The following is a 7,663-nucleotide window of genomic DNA, read 5'->3' on the forward strand; positions in this document are numbered from 1 at the left end:
GAGACATTCTTTTTTTTATTTTTTAACTTGACATCTGCAAGAATTTGAAAATGGTGAATGGGCGTGTGAAACTGCCTGGCTTTCGGTCTCAAAAATCTGAACCTGTTGAAATAAAGCACACAGTCAGGGGGTGCTCCTAGAAGTCCAGGTGATAAGGACTGCTTTTGTCCAGTTTTGGTTGGTTCACCACCTGCAGTCACTGTTAAGAACATAAGAACAGCCCCACTGGATCAGGCCATAGGCCCATCTAGTCCAGCTTCCTGTATCTCACATGGCCCACCAAATGCCCCAAGGAGCATACCAGATAACAAGAGACCTGCATCATGGTGCCCTCCCTTGCATCTGGCATTCTGACATAGCCCATTTCTAAAATCAGGAGGTTGCGCATACACATCATGGCTTGTACCCCGTAATGGATTTTCCCTCCAGAAACTTGTCCAAGCCCCTTTTAAAGGCATCCAGGCAAGATGCCATCACCTAAGGTGCATGGTGGCATGGCTGTGCAATTCCCAAATGAACTCTTCGTAGTGCAAAGCTTAGCAGCCTGCAAGTTTGGCAATGATGCGATAACTGGCAATGAGGTGGCATCATGACTTGTCATGAAGTTGCACAGCTGTGAAAGGGGACTGTACACTTGTGGAGACTCCTTAGACCAGTGTTTCTCAAACTGTGGGTCAGGACCCACTAGGTGGGTCCTGAGCCAATTTCAGGTAGATCCCCATTCATTTCAATATTTTATTTTTAATATATCAGACTTGATGCTATCATGGTATGTGACTGCATTTGAGGAAATGTTACAGCTCTGTATTTTTAACAGACAATAATATATATGCTTTTAACAATGTTGGTAAATGGGACTTACTCCTGGGTAAGTGTGGGTAGGATTGCAGACTAGGATTGTTAAAAAATTTTCTGCTTGATGATGTCACTTCTGGTCATGGCATCATTTCCAGTGGGTCTTGACAGATTTTCATTCTAAAAAGTGGGTCCCAGTGCTAAATGTGTGAGAACTACTGCCTTAGACAGTAGTCTAAGCTGCCTTGAGTCCCTTTGGGGAGAAAGGCGGGGTAAAAATAAAGTTGTTGTTGTTGTTGTTGTTGTTAGACAGAACACTGCCTACAGCCTCTCCTAGAGGAGGCAGATCTACTTAGTACCATTCATGCCTTGCTCACATCTTGTTTGTCTTCTGGCAAGGTTCTCAAGTCTCAAATGGGACTGCCCTTGAAAAAGAAGATTTGCAACCAGGCACATTATGCCCACTTTTATTTCAGAAACATTGACTTCCTGTTTGCTACTTGGCCCAATTCAAGGTGCTGATTACTCACTTTATACAACCCTAAATTTTTTGGGTCCTGTTTTGCCAGATCCCCAGTCCAAGCCTTGCTTAGAGAAGCTATGTACACTTTAAGCTAATTAATTCCCTTGTGTTATTAATACCCAATCTAATTAATTAATCCCCTATTAATCCCCTTGCTAATTAACCCCCAACAATGGTCCCAGTTCGGCACTACAGCACTGCTGGGCCCCACCACCAGGGTAGCTCACCTGTTCAACCTGCAGAGGTCCTCCTTCCTCCCCTCTCCTTCCAGCAGCTTCTCTAGCCACCACAGCAACAACTTGGTCCTCAGCAGGTCTTGGGAGTGGCAGCCACACACCAATCTCCAGTGTCTCCTGCAGTCTCTGCTCCAGCAGTCCTCAGAAGTCCATTCACCCATTAGTCAGTTAGTCCATCAGTAGGTCTAATAATCCATCAGCCCCTCAGTCCATTAATCCATCAGTTCAGTCTCCCTCCCTTCAAGCTTTCCTCCTCCTACTGCCCACCAAACTCTCCCTTCCTCAGGTGCTGCTTTTACCCCTTAATGACCTCATTGCCTCTAGTGGCTGCAGCTCTGCAGCATACCCACTGCTAGTTCAAGCCCTGGGATTAACCCTATGCTTGCCTGCAAGAGCAAGGGGCCACTGTTGACACCACACCTGGTCACCATGAGGGATCTTGCACATTCCCATTACAGGTCCAAGACACCTTAAAGTCCGCCTGCTCCCACATGCACTTGCCCACTCATGAAGATCTCTGGGAGAGAGACCCTGCTTGACGTATCAAGGCCAGCAAGCACACAGATCAAGGCCTCCTGTGTTGTGGTGCTTAGCCTTGGGAACCTCCTCCCCAGGAAGTGTGAGCTATCCCATCTCTCCTGGTCATTAAAAAGGTGGTGGTTCTGCTATGCTTTTCACTTTGCTGACTGAAGTTTCATCCTTAAGTGGCTTTTTGTCCCCGTTTATTTTAATGCTGTTGGTTTTGTGTGATATTGTTTTTCGTGTTGATTGAGAACTACCTTCATTGGAGGTGACATTACTAAAATGCACCCTATACATATAATAAAATCTTAATACAAATACATTTGCTTCTTGGCAAAGCCCCAAATCTGAATACAACACAATCCCATATCGAGGCCTTGCAACTCCAGATGGATTTTCCCATCCCTCCAAGCTTTCCACTCATGCAAAAGAATCATTTTGAAGTAGGGAAGATTTCAGTCGATGTTGTCATCTTAAAAAATCCTCACCCTCAGGAGGCACTTTGCAAATAAAATCATTCTCTCTTGCTGGTGAGCTTCAGGTTGGAAAAATGCAAGTACCATCTCATGGGATGTCAGTGTATTCACTTTGTTACAAATAAAGGTACTGGGAAGCGTGGTGTTTGGCAGGTTACATGTGCTGTGCCAATTTTCTCCATAAACTGTTCATACTGTATAGCAGGAGGCAAGAGACTTGAAACTCTCTGCTCTGAATCTTGCCTTTAGTCGGCAGCCAAGTCACTTTTCTCAACCTCAGCCCACAGGCAGTATTACCTTACAGCAGGGGTTCCCAAGCTGTGTGTCCTGGGGCACCATGAAGCATTCTCTGTGGCATCACAGGCTGCTGGCTGGCAGTGAGACCATGCAGGACACTACAAACCATGGTAGGAGGCTCAGCCTAGTGGGATGAGCTCCTGACCATGGTTTTCACTGCTGGGAAAGGCCCTGCCATCTGCTCTGAGCCTCTTACCTTTGTTTATAGCGCCCCATGTGGTCTGTGAAAACAGACGTCTCTGGCGATAATGTCATCCCCAGTTCCATCCGAGAGTTGTGTGCTGCCTTTGTAGCATGCAGAGGCATTGTGGGAGGCCAAAGATTGGGAAGTACTGCCTTACAGGGTTGTTTAAAGCAGTGGCTGTTGATTGGCCAGAACTGGAACTCACCTCAAGTCCCAACTGAAAACAGTGGACCCACTTTCAAGAGCCCAGCAGGCAAAAGGGGTATGCAAGTGAGTGGCTATGGTTCCCTTTTTGGTCTCCTATCTATGGTCAAATCATACCTGCCTGCTGTCTGGTGAAGTGTGCACTCTGCCGGCATGCATCATCACAAAAGTGTCATAAAGTGCTTTGTGACTGTGCTACTCCCAGCAGCGCCAGTTGGAAGGCTGGAGCCTCCCCACTGGTGCCAGTGACCGCAAGGACACCCTCGCCCTGAAACAAGTAAGTCTGGTGTAGGGGCCAGGGGAGGGCAGGGAGAGGGTGGAGAGGGGGTGGAACAGGGCAAGGGGAGGGTGGTGATGGGGCAACGTGGGTGGATCAAGACCAGGAGGGAAAAAGGATTGGCAGCATTGGTGTGCATCATCCCTCTTACCAGGCCTGATCTGCCAACATGGATCAACTTAGGGTACAATTCTAACCAACTTTCTAGTACTAGCATAGCTGTGTCAGAGAGGCATGTGCTGCATCTTGCAGGTGGGGGGCGGCAGTCATGGAGGCCTCCTCAAGGTAGGGCAATGTTTATTCCCTTACCTTGGAGTTGCATTGCCCTTATGTCAGTGCTGGAAAGTTGGTTAGGATTGTGGCCTTAGACTTGTGTCAGCGATTTTGCTGGCTCAGGTTGGAGTTGATCCATTGCGGCTGCTGGGGCTTATTTAGGGACAAGGGGACAAATGTTCCCTTACCCCAAGGAGACCTCCAGCCACAGAAATTCCACTGCACAAGGCAGCAGAAACCATGCCAGTGTCACTGCATTGCTACATGGGAGGATTGGGCTGTTAGTGTCCTACTTAAGGATACTTTGAACTATAAAACTCCTAGTACGATACAGTCACTCAAATAAGAAACACTTTCTTCTGGCAGATATGAGAGACATCCCTTAAAAGCCGCATGTTGGCACATGTGAACATTATCACTTTTGGCTTTCTCTGAGATTTGTATGTTACATTTAATCCACACATTCCACTTCGACATTGAGTCTAATACCCACACCTTGTAATTTCCTGATAAAAGGGGAATGGTGAATTCCAACACTTATCAGCAGACTGTGTTTCTTTCTTTTCTAGCTTAGGGCACCTGTATAATTCCTGCCAACAGACATACAACACATATTTCTTTCTCTGAAGTACATCTAACTTTCAACACAAAAATAAATATACACGTCACCTTTTTATAGGATCGGTTATATCTTTAAGATTCAACTGGCTCAATAACCCCAAAACGGATAATTAGCTTTCACTGACTTAAATCATGAGATCTTGCAGGAACCCAAGAAACAATTTCACTTACATACATTTTATCAACTTAATTATCCAGAGATTTTATCCTGACTTTCCAACCCCAAGGCAGAAAACAGCATATGCAACAGAAACATAATCATTCAATGAATCATTTTTTTAAAAAAATGAAACAAATAAAATCTTTAAACAACAACACTAAAACTAGAATATTCACCGGCCCGATCCCAACTGGACTTTGCTGTATCGTAAAGGCAGATATGGACATGGAGCTTGCTTATAGAATCTAGCTGCCCAATCATCCACCACGTTATAGCATGTAGCTGTGCAATAGAGGCTGTATTGCATGCTATGGTGTGTGTGGGGCAATTGGACAGCCTGCAGGAGGTAAGTAAAAATATTTTACTTACTCTCTGGTAGGTTTCCTGATCGCCTATAGGTCTCTTCGGACCTACGCCAGCTATATAGTTGGCACATGTCCAAGAAAAGCAAGGGGGCAAGGCAGGCAGAAAAATGGGGGATAAGATCCAGCAGGCACAACTGCCCAGGGTTGGGCAAATCCAGCACGACTTGAATCGAATCACAAGTCTCCATCCTCCACAACTCGAAAACAAGTCCTAATGGGGGCAAGAGGGAGGAGGATCACACGGTAGCAGCTGTGAGGCTTACCAGAACAACCCAATCCTTTGCAACTGTACTCAGAAGCAGTGCCCTACCTCAGCCAAAGAAAATATCAGACTGCCCATCCTTTGTCCAATCAGTTCCTTCAGAGATGGGAAAGAGAGCCCACTCCCATCTCCTGCCTCCTATTTCTTGCAAAAACAAAACATGAACCCCTCCCTGCCTCCTGGCTAGAACTTCCCTGCTGCTCACTCAGTCTGAATGATGGCCCCATGAGGTCTTTCATGCCATGAAAACCGTAAGCAAGTATACCCAGACAAAAACAGACTTGAGTCTGTGTGCGTGGGAACAAGTGCTGAGTCAAGGGGCCCCTGACTCAAGTGTTTTGTCGAGTCTGCCACCCACATGACTCAAGTCTCCACGAGTCAGCAAAAAACACTGATTTTCACAACTTGGACTCAAGTCACCTCACTCGAGTTCCCATCCCTGCAACAGCCACCAGATTCACTACTGAATTAGTGGGTTCAAACTCTTATTCAGATTTTGGAGATGAGCATGATGTTCATATATGTCACAGTAACAAAAACACACTGGTTCCCAAGCTGTAGTCCAGGCACCACAGGTTGTCTGCAAGACCCAGAGAAGTGGTCTATGAGATCAGAAAAAAAAGATTGCCTTCCAGTGCTTCGCTGAACGAGCACTTCCCCATGGACCACCAGGAAAGGCGGAGAACAGACTGCCTCCTATAAATAATAAATCTAGGGCACAATCTAAAAGCGCCCTTACGCCAACCCACGAGGGTCGCAAATGTGCTGTAAGGCATTTTTGCAACTCCTTGAGAGGAAGCTGGGCCAGCACTCCAAGAAGCACTGGCCTGCGGAGCTGATGGAAGCCTCCGTCCCGGCTTCCTCCTCCAGTCTTGCATCAGCCCACCTGGGCCAACTGTTCTCCCAAATCCCAATCCACTGGGCCTTGTGCCCGCTTAAGGCTGATTAGTTTCCCTTGGTTGACTCACCAGTACAGCAAGCAAAAGTCAGAGTCAGTTCTTAGTCCAATCAACAAAAGTGGCCAAGTCAGAGTCCAGTTACAATCCAGTCAGACTCGTACTCCTTCAAAACCCACCAACCCTTTCTGCCTCAGGTGCTCCTTATATCCCTGAGGGCCCTATTGCCTTCCAGTGGCTGCAGCTGTGCAGCACACTCTGCTGGATGCCCAGGCCTTACCCTTAAAGGGGCCACTGCTGACACCACATCTACCCCCTCACCAGTTCATCCAGATTCCAACACACCAACGCAAGGAGAAAAGGTAGTGGGGGGGAGGCGTTCCAGGGTGGGGGAAGGGCAGGCAGTAGGCAGCCCCAGAGGTGGGTGGGCAGGGAGCAGGAGCAGGACTGGGATTCTGCAGTTATGCTCTAAGCCACTCTGCTCTCCTCAAGAGGTAGCGCAAGTCCGAGGAGACCCATAGGGACTTGCAGCCCTTATCCAAGGGGTAAGGGAAAAAGTTTCCCCTTGCCTCTGGCTGAGCTGCTTATGGCCACTATCCTGCGCTGGATACAGCGCAAGCCTTCTGACTTGCCTGTTCCAGCACAGGATAGGATTGCACCCTTTATAAATCGTATCTAATTATTACAAATTTAATTGTATTCTTTGTGTGCAGGGGTTGAGGGGGGTTGCATGTGGTCCACGATGATTTCAATTTTTGCCTAAAGATTGGAAATCACTACTTTAACAGATGTGTGTTAAATTACAGCTATAATCAACTCTAGTTCAAAATATCATTCTTTTGGCACTGTGTATGTTTTCAGAAAACATAATCAAACAATTAGATATTGAATATATTCCTACACACTATTTTAGGTAGACTACCAAGCTAAGTGAATGTTAACTGGTCTCCATTGTCTTGAAAATCTGTTAATACGTGCCAGTAATTGAGTCAAGAGAAGATTCCTTTCTGAAGGATACATTTGTATTCAATTCTAAATAAATGGGCCATGTAGAGCAATCATAAGATGACATTCTACAGTCTGCCATGATCCATCAGGTCAGCAGTCATCATCACTTAACTTTCAGATACATCATTAATCATGTTTACATCATGTTTGAGTCAGCTTGGAGTTCAATGATGCTCAGGAGGCAGATTATCCAAAGGATTACCTCCCTGCCCATTTAACGTTACGTATTTGCCCATGATACACTTTTTTCCATCAGAAACCTTTTTTTCTTTTTCCTTACTCCACTAGTGCTTTTCTTTTAAAGCAAATTGAGTACAGGTTTTCTAAAACAGGTAATCAGATGTGGGGATGTAACACATGAATTAGGGTGATGACTTCATCCCTGCATGTTCATTAACTGAGAACTTGTTGGCATCCTTCAGTCTCGGAAGACTATGGTATCGCACTCTGAATAGTGTTCTGGAACAGAGTGTCCTCTCCAGTGTGCGAAGCCTGGGTAAAGTAGGTATGGAGGATAGGCTGTGACCCATGCAGCAAATCCCCCCTCTCCACGTCGCTGAAATG

The sequence above is a fragment of the Tiliqua scincoides genome, chromosome 1 (assembly GCF_035046505.1).
Source record: "Tiliqua scincoides isolate rTilSci1 chromosome 1, rTilSci1.hap2, whole genome shotgun sequence".
Lineage (NCBI taxonomy): Eukaryota > Metazoa > Chordata > Lepidosauria > Squamata > Scincidae > Tiliqua > Tiliqua scincoides.